This window comes from Lithobates pipiens, unplaced genomic scaffold, assembly GCF_037356315.1.
Source record: "Lithobates pipiens isolate NorthernLeopardFrog02 unplaced genomic scaffold, aLitPip1_a1.2 Scaffold_22, whole genome shotgun sequence".
NCBI lineage: Eukaryota > Metazoa > Chordata > Amphibia > Anura > Ranidae > Lithobates > Lithobates pipiens.
The window spans coordinates 243,695,358-243,708,270 of NW_027507784.1; positions in this window are offsets into that span (position 1 = coordinate 243,695,358).

Sequence of the window (12,913 nt, forward strand, 5' to 3'; positions counted from 1 at the left end):
GTTAAGATGTGAACGAGGCCTAAGGGGGTAAGGAATGTTAACTTTCAAATTGAAGTGGTATTAAACCCAAAATGTGGTGGCTACATTTATTTGACCAATTATATGCTACAATTGTAATGGGGAAGGACACGTAGCCAAATTCTGCCATCTTCTTTTTCCTCTCTGCTTCCCCATGTGACATGGACATTGACTGTATTGTTCATTTAAGCACAAGAGACTCCATCTTGTTTTCACTGTTGAAATATGTTCTGTAGGGATGAGCTGAGTGTTCGAGTCGAACCCATGTTCGACTCAAACACTGGCTGTTCGCCCGTTCGGCGAAACCAGAACATTATGGCCTGTTTGCACCAAATTCGCGTGGCACTCACGGCCCATAATGCACTGTGGCATCGCAGTAAACCGCAAGCACCGATCCTCAGCATCTGGAGCATCACCACATTCAAGCTGAATGTAAGTTTGGTCACCTTGAGGATCACATCCCAAACTCCGGACGGAGATGGAGAGTCTCCTATAGCAAGTATATCTGGATTGTCAAAGCCCCGTGTTGGTTTCTTTACTCAGTGCCACTTCTCGACCATTACCTGCCAAGTTCTACATAATTTGGGTATATTCTGAACTGAGTTCAGTTAGTGGACTGTGTTCTGGGTATCTTGCTTTCTGTTTTTTGTTTCATGCTAAATAGTGTTTGGTATCCTTGTTCGGTTTTATGTTTAGCTTTCTTATTTTTTCTACCGATTGTAATGTTTTACATTACTCCAACTATATGATGGGGCATGCTGGGACTGTGACATCATAATGGGCGGGGACATCATCCAGTGATATCCCTATATAAGTCGCCACACGCCGCGTGTCCTGTCATAGTGACCGGAGACAGCAACGAGGCAACATCTCCAGAAGAGAAGAACAGAAGAACAGAAGACGGCGACAGCGGCAGAAGACCGGGCCACCGCTTGTAAAAGAGCTAGAAGAAGGCGCGGTGGCCCGGCAAGAAGAACCAAAGAGAGGGACAAGACCCCGAAGTCGGAAGAAGAGGGCGGCGGCGGCGAAGAAGAAAGCCGGGCTCCTCCGCTAGTAAAAGAGCTAGCAGAAGATAGCGGAGGAGTCCCGCGAGAAGACCCCCGAAGACGGAAGAAGAGCCCTGGAGCTGTGAGATAAACTATTTTAACCCTTGTGTGTTGTGTTTTTATTTACATTTTTTTCACAGGTGAATGGGTAGGGGTACATTGTACCCCATACTCATTCACATAGGGTGGATGTGGATAAGCCCCCCACCCGCAGACCCTGACAACCAACGGCCAGGGTTGTCGGGAAGAGGCCCTTGTCCTCATCAACATAGGGACAAGGTGCTTTGGAGTGGGGGGGCTGCACGGCCCCCCCTTCCCCAAGGCACCCCCCATGTTGAGAGCACGTGGCCTGGTACGGCTCAGGAGGGGGGGGGATGCTCGCTCATCCCCCCCTTTCCTGGCTGGCTGGGTAGCGTGCTCGGATAAGGGTCTGATATGGACCTAGGGGGGACCCCCACGCTGTTTTTTCAGCATAGGGATTCCCCTTTAATTTCATACCAGGTGACGGGGCCAGCGACGCCTCCTTCGCTGATCCCGGCTACCTGGAGCCGTGCTCAAAATGAGCAGACTTTTCTTCGGGCGGGAAAAGTCCGGCGGACAGATTGATGTGCAAAACTTCAATCTTAGTCCGCCAGACTTTCGCGTAAAAAAAGTCTGCCGGAGCCTACACACGGGCTTTTCCACCGGATTGTTTGATCGTGTATACGCGGCATCATACAAACATTCCCTTTTAGCTGGCAGCCGATAAAAATGAAATACTTAGGTATCTTTCTTACACCGAACCTGTCCACGCTATTTCGCACAAACTTTATACCCCCTTTAAACGCAATTAGAGCTGACATACAAAACTGGTCACAGCTTGCTTACTCCTGGCTGGGGAAAATTGGAGTTGTTAAGATGAATATATTGCCTAGGGTGCTATTCTTATTTTAAATGATACCATATGACAGGGGTGCCCGACCTTTTGAAGAGCGAGGGCCACTTAAGTGAATTGGTAACTGGTCGCAGGCCACAATGAGCGGAGCGGGAGGATGACAGGTCCGTGTCCACAGACACAGCCCACTCTACTCTATGGGGCCTCTGATCCAATCTGATTTGCCCAGATGGAAGGGGCAGATCCCTTTCTGGGTTTTTTTGGTAGGCAGATGTAAACAGACACAAGTCCGTTTACATCTGCTGCTCCATAGAGGTGAATAGTAAGTCCGATTGGGTGAGACCAATCATGTGAAAGGGGCCTAAGGCAACTTTCACACTGATGCGCTGCGATTTGCTCAAAGTGCAGGTGCAGCTCAGTGAACCTATGGATTTTCTGCGGGTTAACTGCACTTTGCCATAATCTTCTATTATATTCTGCAGGTGTGGTGCACTTTCTGAAGGCGCAACAAACCCGCAGGTAATAACAGAATTCTATAGCTCAATGCAGGTAACCCGCAGCTGCACTGCACCTGCGGATCAGTTTGAAAGTAGCCCAGTAACCACTGCAAAACAGATATATCCATATATACTGTGAATTTAGTAGCAAACTTACCTTTAATAACCGCTTTCCATTCTGGTATCGCTGGCTGTTGCTGTCCCAGGCAGAGTGCATTTGATATCAGTCCGACTGTGACAGGAGCAGGCACCATACAGGAAGCATTGGCTTATGTGGCTCTGCTCCGCAGCCACTTGCTTCCACTACCAGTGGCTTCATTCACAAAACTGCTGCTCTGGGATGGCTGGTCAGCAACCCGTGATCTGGGCTTGCCAACTTGCCATCTTAGAGCAGGAGGTCGAGGGCCACATCAGAGGGCTCCGTGGGCCACTGGTTGGGCACCCCTGCCACATGGAATCCCGATAGGCTTTTTCACATTATTTTTTTTTTTTATATATACTGTTTATTGAGTTTTACATGGAAAAAAGGCTTCAACAGTGTTATTAAAATTATTATTATAAATTATGTCTTGTTTTTGTATCTCAAAGCCCAGATGAGCAGATAATAATAATAATAATATATCTTGGACGGACATCCCATCAGCTGTGCAATTTTTTTCATTTTATTTTTTTAAAATACGGTTTTAAATTTTACAAGGAAATAAGGCTCCGGCAGTGTTATTTTTGTTATTATTATAACTTCTTATTAATAATAATAATAATAATAATAATAGTAATAATTATAATCATAATATTTATGTCTCGTATTTGTTTGCCAAAGTATAATTGATCAGTTGAAATGTCCTTCCAAGATAAATCACCATCATCAACTATGTAAGTTTTGTTTTTTTTCAATAAATGTTTATTAAAATTTTCTAGATATACATTAAATCACAGTTATCAGGTATACAGTGAAACAGAAGCTGTTAATACAATCAATAAGTCGTACAATAAACATGTATAGCAGAAATATAATAACAAGTTCAAAACACGGCCAACTAAGCCTCTTACTAGGTCACTTCTGCAATGGTGGTGCAGGTGAAGTTCTGACCCAGTAAAGTCTGCCTCTGGTAAAGCGGGAATACAATAATTAACAAGTGTATTAACTAAGGATCATTAAGCATCTCCGTGTGAGGGAGAAGGGGTGGGGGTAGGGGTCCAATCAGGGTAATGTTATGTACCGATCAAAGCCATCCTTGAACCCATTCACCCCTAAAGGGTTCTAACTGTGAATGGGTGGGGGCCATGTGTAGTAATGAATGTGGTTTAAACCTATTCGGTATCCATATGTATGATAGAATAAGAGGACACTCCCATCAGATATGAATGAGGGTGCCATGTACCGCATTGCAATGCCAGCATGTCAGGGGGACCGAGGGGTGCATTTTGTGGATCTTATCAGGTGTCCTATACCAGTTAGGGAATATTTTGTATCTGTTTTCCTGGGTGGATACATTAATGGAGCCCTTATGAATATGATTGTGTATACGTTCCCATTCAGTGGAGGTTAAATCTATGGACAAATCTGATTCCCAACGTCAGATAAGCTTATCATCTTTAACTTTGCGAGTGGAAAATAAGAGTGCATAGACAGTTGAGATCATGTGACGTTGGGGTTCTGTACTATCACATAGCAATTCAAAGGGTGTGCGCTCTCGGTACCATAGTGAGATGGATTTGGTGTCAGCGAAAAAGTGTCTTATTTGTAGGTACTTGTAAAGGGGGATGTTGTAAACAGTGAGTTTGGCTGCCATGGCTTGGTGGGGGAGGAGTTCACCATTTTGGAAGAAGTGGTGTGCCCTGATGGGGGCTGTGTATGATTCCCTGTGCAGATCTCTTAAGGCAAGACCAGGCAGGAAATCAGCATTACGGACCAAAAGGGTCATAGGTCCTGGGTGAGGTGTGAAATCAAGTGCTTTGCCGGCTAATTTAAGGTGGGACAAAGTGGCTCCAATAAAGGGATGTGTCAACAAATCTCTAGGAATAGAGTTGTGATTAATCCAGGGTAGATGTGACAGCGGGGATTTAGCAAAAGAGTCCTCAAGTGTGATCCAGGCTTTATTGGAACGATGCAGATGTCAATCTACAATCCTAGTTAAATGACATGCCCAGTGGTACTTTTGAATGTCAGGGAGGCCAAGGCCCCCTAGTAGTTTGGAGAGCACCAGTCTATCCCAGCTTAGTCTGGGGGTCTTGGATGCCCAGATAAAAGTCCTACACATTCGCTTGTATGATGTAAAAAAGGAGGTAGGTAGCTTTATGGGGATTGCCTGGAAATGGTAAAGAAGTCTGGGCAATACATTCATTTTTAATATGGCTGTCCTACCCAACCAGGAGAATGTGTCGAAATGCCATTTATTTAAATCAGCTTGTATGTTTTGAAGTGCGGGTTGGAAGTTTCTCATGTAGAGATCCTGCAATTTAGTGGGTATTTTGATGCCCAGGTATGTAATGTCCCATGATTCCCATGTAAAGGGGAAGTTCTGCTTGCATTGGGTGACCAGTGTGGCTGGTAGAGTGATGTTCAGTGCTTTTGATTTTGTAAAGTCAATTGGAAGGTTTGACAAGGTTTTGAATAATGAGAAATACTTAAGAAGATTGGGGAGTCGTCCATTGTATTTTCTGCAAAGTATTGGATAAGACTCGTGGTAATTTGTTGCATATGGTCTAGGTCAGTCAGTAGAGAATTATCAAGTCGCCATATATTGGATCTACCAAGGGTCTTCGGGAGAGTTACAGTTATAGTTATGTTGTTGTGGTCAGAAAGCACTATGGGTTCAATTGTAGCTTTTGAGAGGTGTGTGAGATCATTTTAAAGAAAAAGTGGTCTATTCTGGAATATTTGTTATGAGGTGCAGAAAAGAAGGTAAAGTCCTTAGTGTTGGGGTGCAATGTGCGCCAGGCATCATGAAGTAACAGGTTGCTGAGTTGCAATTTAATAGCTCGTAGGGCTCTGTAGGTTAGGGATGATCTTTGGATGTGTCAAGGGAGGGATTCAGAGCGATGTTGAAGTCGCCTCCTACTATCAGGGTATCCAACTGGAAGCTGAGAAGTTGTTGGAAGGTGTGTCTAAAAAAGGCCACTTGTTGTGAGTTTGGGGCGTATATGTTAGCGATTGTGACAGGCCTGTGGTGCAGAGTGCCTTTGATTAATAGGAATCTCCCTTGGGAGTCTCTTTGAACTTCTATCACCTGCAGGGGGCATTGTTTAGAAATTAAGATTGAGACTCCTTTGGATTTAGCCTCGGTGTTAGAAGCATGGTACACCTGTGGGAATTGGTGATTATACAGTTTAGGGATGCTATCCGTCCTGAAGTGCGTTTCCTGTATAAGTGCTACATGTATTTTCAATCGTTGTAGGAAATAGAACAGTTTAGACCTTTTCTCTGGGATGTTAAGGCCTTGTATATTTATTGAGCAGAGTTTGAGTGTCTGTAGGTGCTTATGTAGGTCAGGCAGTGAGGACCGAGGGTCTGTCTCATCCGCCATAAGTACAAGTGAGGGGAGAGGGATGACCTAGATGATCAGGATGTGGGTCTGTTTAGTGTATGGCAGGCTTTAGTGCAATATTAAGGTAACTGGGATTAAACCAATGAGGTTTGGGGGGGACTTGCTCCCCTACCTCTAAACTGTACAGTATTGATAAAGTACAGTGCGGGCACAATGTGTGCACCCTGAGGAGTGTGACAGCACCATGACTCACAACTGTGTGGGGGTTGGCAGTCACCAAGCAGTAAAGGAGGACTATAGGTAAAGGAAAGAATGGTATAGTCCACCGCCAAAGGGTCTTCAGGTGATAAAGGGGAGGAACGTATTAGAGAACATATTTTCTGTGGGATATATAATAGGGCAAGGGGAACTCTCAAAGAAGTGGGAGTGCTGGGTGGTGGGATTTGGGTACATAAATGCATCAGTACAAAAACAGTATGTAAGAACCATCATATAGAAACATTGGGAGTTCTGAAACCACCACTCAGCCCCAATACCTGAAGGCACCCAAATCGCCATCAAAGACTAACCCGGCTAAATCCGGGATTTGAAAAAGTGGGTGCCCTCTCATGGATCAAGTGTTGGCATCAGAACAAGGGCTTAAAAACATCACAAAAATCTCAAAAGAGGGATTGAACACTTTAACCAGAAGAACCTGTAAATAAACAAGTAAATCTGTCAGCAAGCTGACCATGCATTCAGTGACAGATTTCCAACTAGAAAGTCTGAGTATTACTATACATGTAGACTAGAATATTTACCGTAGAGTGAGTGCGAAATATACCTCATACCTCACCGTGTAGTCTAATATGCCAGCAAGTGTGATTGGGTAAAGTTACAGGGCAGTTGGTGCACTCTGCATTATTCTTCAGGTAGGTACAGCAGCAGTTCCCAGCGGAGAGGGCCTGGATGGGGCATGTAGGCAAAGGGGGGGGGGGGTAGTCCGTATACGCTCCTCAGGAAGTACACGAGTCATTGCAGCCAGAGATGGGGTGGAAGAGGAGACTGTGTGAGAAGCGGCTGTGGAAGTCAGCATTGAGTGCGACAATCTGTGTGAGGCATTGTCTGGGTAACAGTCACATCGTTCGTTGGACATTTTTGAGGCGTTTCCCTAGTGTCAGGGAGCTTATAGGCAGAAGTGACAATGAAGAGATGTCCGGGTAACAGTTGCAGCATTTGTCGGACATTCTTGAGGCCTTTCCCTAGTGTCAGGGAGCTTGTAAGCGGAAGTGACACTGAACAGATGTCCGGGTAACAGTCGCAGCGTTTGTCCGACGTTCTTGAGGCATTTCCCTAATGTCAGGGAGCTTGTAGGTGGAAGTGACACTGTACAGAGGTCCGGGTAACAGTCGCAGCGTTTGTTGTGTTGTGTTGTGTTGTGGGATATGTAGTTTTAGGACACTCCACTAGACATATGGGCGGTCTTCCTTCTGTGGGCGAGTGCTACTGTTTTCTATCTAATCTTGCAATGTCCATGACAGGGACACAATCCGAACCCAGTACAGGAAGAAAAACAACTATTGTGCCAAATATCTCTTGAAGAGTCAGTCACATAAACATTGAAAGGTTAACAGTGTGAAAGAACTGATTAAAGCCGAACAGGGCAAACTGAGATTGCAAGGTAGTGGGTACCTGAGGCTGGCTAACGGTGTCGGCGAGCTCTCCTGTGCCTCGGCGAGTTTGTGGGGCTGCCCTCCTGATAGTGAGTGCGGGGACCAGTAAGATGTCTGGGGGCGGATGGGGACCTTCGTCTACAGTACCTGGAATCTTGCGCCTCCATAGGTTCTTCTTGAAGTGCTTTGCTTGTCACTGAGTGGCGAAACTCCGCATAGCAGTTAGGGACATCTACCAGAGGTATGCTCAGGGTTCCGCAGAAGTGTGGGAGATCCTCTGGTACTCTCAGCCCTGGGTGGAGGCAGAAAGGTAAAACGGGAATTCTCATTTATATTGAATACCTTTTGTGCGAAGGGCATCCAGCAGGGGCTTCAGATCACGCCGGTGTTGTAAGGTGATTCCTGAGAGGTCCTGATAGATTTGAAGTGTTCTCCCCTCATGGAGTATTTGAGGCCTGCTTCTAGCTTGTCTGAGAATTTCCTCCTTGAGCTTGAAATCTATTATGCAGCAAATGATATCTCTCGGGGGATCTGTCTCCTTTCCCTTGGGATGTAAGTCCCGGTGGATCCTTTCCATGTCAATGGGCGTATTAGGTGGTCTATTAAGCAGACCATTGAAGATTCCAGTCACAGTGGGGGTTATTAGTTCTCCCTCGATGGCCTCTGGCAGGCCTCTGTCTCTGAGATTATGGCGCCGACCTCTGTTGTCGAGGTCTTCCAGATGGCGTTGTATATCTCTCATTGGTAAAGTGTGGGAGTCAATGCGATTTGCAGCTTTGCGAATACAAAAACCAACAAAGAAAAAATACCGTGCTAGATCCAAATATGTGAAAATATTAAAAAATATAAAAAAAAGCTGCAACTAAACACCATCAAATATCCTTATGGCTAATGTAAAATAATATAAAAATAAAGTTTCTGAAGCTTCACGAATAGTCGCATCATGGCGTTCAGTCACTATTTCAACTGTGAGGATTCTGTCACCGAGCACACGGACATCGAGCCTGAGCTCCGAAATGGCAGCAGATAAGGTGTCTTTGATATCCGCTGCAATGGTCTGCAGGTCATGCATGTTTAAGTATGGCTGAGGTGTTCAATGCCATTTCTATCTGTGTGAGGGCTTGGAGATCCTGCGTGTGGCGGTTCTGTCAGTGTCGCCTCAGAAGCCTGAGAGAAAGAGTGCCTGTGGTGGGAAGGCCCCATGTTCCCTCTGCTGGTAGAAAGCATTTAAGGAATATTATGACCCCTGTCCCCTATTTGTTCATGGGGGGAACGGGAGCGGGAGGCAGAAGAATTCTGTGATGCAGTCCCCATGATTTTGAGGTGTTCATGGCCAATTTTACCTCAGATTCCAGTCAGCTTTTCCCTGTGGCGGCAGGAGGTCAGGGATTAAGCATCCATCTTCCTGCTAGGTCAGGCCACGCCCCCTTTTTCACATTATTAAGCTCTTTGATTGGTAAATATGTGTGGAATAGAAAAAGACCCAGACTTTCTAGATCCCTTCTTATTAGGTCTAAAAGGGAAGGTGGCCTGGCCTTACTGGACTTCAGAATGTACTTTCGCTCAATAGTGCTAATCAGACTTTCTGAGTGGAAATCTCACAGAACCAACAAACTCTGGGTAGCCTTGGAAATGGAGCTCATTGGCACTGATCTCTCCACACAAATGTGGATACCGAGGAAATACAGGAACCTATCTGCCGACACATCTCCGTTAACACATTCCTCCCTCATGACCTGGGACTCAATGTGTAAGGCATTTAAATGGTCATATAACTCGCCCCTGCTGCCACTGACCGGTCACAACTATTTTCCCCCGGGAAATATTGACCCTGGGATTCATACTTGGAACCTTGGTACCAAGAATATCCTGCACCAGGTCACCAGTCCTTCAGGTGTCTTGCCTTTGTCTACAATATTGCCTGAGTCCACCATCTCCAACATGGATCAATGGCGATACCGGCAACTGGTGGCTTTTATGCACTCTCTTCCGAATCCCCTGAGATCCTTGTCGATTCTGACCCCCTTGGAAGCTAAATTTCCTGAAGACCAACCAGTAGAGAAACCGATCTCTCATTTTTACCATACTTTGCTAGCGACAGTCTCCACAAAGGACCCTACGTTTGTTCACAATTGGGAACTAGACCTACAAAAGGAGTTAACAACCAACCAAAAAATTGACATTCTCACACTTGCCCACACCTCTTCCGGAGCTTCTAAAATGGAGGAGGTAAACTACAAACTTCTCACGAGATGGCATTATTCACCTGTACTCTTACACAAAAACTTTCCACAAGTGTCACCTGTGTGCTGGAAGGACTGCGTAGAAATAGCAACTCATGCACACATCTGGTGGTTCTGTCCGCAGATACGTCTGTTCTGGATAATAATCCTTTACTGGATCAAGGAGATTCAAGGTTGGGAGTTCCCTAACGATCCGTGGTTTGTTTTATTTTACTGTACAGGTAAACCAGTAGGATCCTATAAAAGATCAGTGACACCACATCTTCTTAACTCTGCCAAGGCCCTCATTCCACAATTCTGGAAAAAGAAAAGACCATACTGTCGCTATGTCAACGGTTGCTGAAAGTAGATGACATTTATTATATGGAGGATATGACTCTCTCCCTCAGAGACAAACCTGATCTAGCAAAAAAGATATGGTCCTGCTGGTTTGCCTTGAGATACACCACCGCGTTCGCGGAAATTATGTCTCAGCCTGTGTAATATTTTGATAGATGCGAGTTTTGGATCATTTGTACTTGGATCAAGGCGATTATATACCCCCCTCCCTCCCACTCTCTCCACCCCACTCTTACCCCCCCCATTTCTTTTCTTTTTCTCTACATAATTATACTGTTAAGGAGGTATACTCTACCCAATGACATTTATGAATCAGATGTCAACTTCTGTATTCATGAAATGATGAAGGTTAAATTTGTTTTAAGATATCATTTTATTTAGGACACCCTGAATCTCAATAGAGGCTTTAATTTATATGTCCATGTATATGAATATGTTATAAAGCCACTCTGTGTTGCATGCCAGAGGTTGTTGGCTGTATTGTATTAAGATGTACCTCTTTTTCTCAATAAAAACTGATTAAGCAAAAAAAAAAATAACATGTAATAATACATTTTGACACTGAACGGACATTTTAAACACATTGCATCCTGTGAATCTGTTCCTGCAGCTGCAGTATTAACTTTTGTTTTAGAGTCCCAATTAGAAATAATTCCAGAACAGTTTGGCGAGTCATATCAGGAGTTTGGCAGAGTTTCCAGAAGGAACCGCACTTTGATTGGGATCATCGGGAAAGCAGACCTCTAAATGCTGGCTAGGTAAGCTGTCCTTAAGCTTGCTATATTTCTGCCTTTCCTATGTATTCTATCTGTCCCTTCTCAAGGAAACCAGACCACTCTCAGACCTCTCTGGCTTGGTAACGTGTGTGTGTGAATGTGTTTGTGTCCCCCTTCACGGGTTGGACTGTGAGTGGATAGGGAGAATCCTCTGCAGTTCCCTGCATTGACTCCTTGTGGGCAACCTGGGTCAGAGGTGTATGGTGGGGTCAGATAAAACTCACAGAGAAGAGAAAAGATGAGGAGGGTCTCTTAATGAGTGTTTTGTCTATTGTCATAAACCCCTTCTATCCACGTAGATAAGTGGAGACTATTCTTGTAAATCTGCAGATTTGCTGTACTATTTGTTTTAGAGGCAAGAGGGTATGGGCAAAAGTAGAGACGACTGGCCAGTCATTATGGGCATTAAATGAATTAAGGGAATGAATGGTGAGAGGGCTTCAGAAAATGCCCAGCGCAAGATGAGCGCTAGAGAATATATGAACCAAAGGTACCGCCTATTCGGTACCACCTATTCGGAGCCCCTAGATAAATGGGTAGAATGGACAAAGGGAACAGCTAAACCTTTAAAATCTGAAGGGACATTTGATTTACAAGTATGGCAACCTTTTCTGCACAATTATGGCCCACTACTGTGCAGTGAAGGAATGTGGAGAATAGCTTGCACATGGGAGACAGAAGCTAAAGTAACAAATTAAACTGGCTTGACGGAGATGTTTAATAAAAGTACTGCCCAAATTTACTACGTTTGGCAAGAAGACTCTGTAGAGGAGGACCCTCCCCCCCCCACCTTATGTGGTTTTCAGTTTGGATTTAAGGGGTCCATGCACAAAAGCACAAGAATTAGATTACATGGAACACACAAAAGATGAGCTGGGCAATATAGTAGAGAGCACATGTTTAACAGCCCCATATTAACCTACAAAGAGGGATTCGGCTCGTATCCTAGAACAGATGATTGGCATAAATCAAAAGGCACACATGGAAAATTAGATCTCTCTGAACTTCCGGAGCAAACCATAATTTCCAAATTGTGGCAGCAAGATGAAGAGAGAAGGAAGGGAGACACCACCCCTTCTGCCCCTGGCACAGAGCAATCTGTTGCAGTTTGTCCTGTCAAAACCCAATTCGTTTTTGAAGGTAATGCTGTTGACAGTAAGTCTCAAATGAAATGGCATGTACCTTTTAGTCCCCAAGAAATGAGAGCCATATTCGAGGGATTGGAAGATCCTAGAAATAATCCAATTGGGTTTGCAAACAAACTCAGTGCTGCACAGGAAGCATATGAGGCTTCTGCTACTGACATCCATCAGCTTCTTATTAAAGCAGTAGGAAATCTAGATAAGATGGTTAGTGAACGGGAGGTTTGTGAGAAATTGAAGGAAAAATTACCCCAAATATATGGACAAACGAGATATGCTGAATTTATGAATGCTAAGAAAGGGTAAGAGGAAGCCACATGGGTTTATTGGAGGCAGTTAAGCGATATGGATGAGGAAGCAGGCCTTAAAATAGAGGAAGAGAAGGCGGGTTGAAACTGCAAGTCCATCTACACAACTGGTGAAACAAAGGTTTCTTGATGGTTTAATACCCCAGTTGAAAGAAAAGTTGTTTACAGCAAGGCCTGAGGCAGGCACTATGTCTATTCGAGACCTCCTGCCTATCCTGTTATCCATAGAAAACAGGATTAACCAAAAAAAAAACAGCAAACCCAAAGTTATGTACATGGGGAAGCAGAGAGGAAAAGGAAGAGGCAAAGACAATTTCAGAAATCATGGCAATCGGGGACCAATTATATGCTACAATTGTAATGGGGAAAGTCAAAATTTGCCACCTTCCTGACCATAGACTGGAAAAGAGCTTAGAGGCACCTCATGTTGATCCTAGTTCTCTGCCAAAAGCAGTAGATCAGGCATAGGAAAATGGCATGCCAGTATCAATCATGTTAAATAAGGGAGACAATGGTCCCGAGGCCAGAGA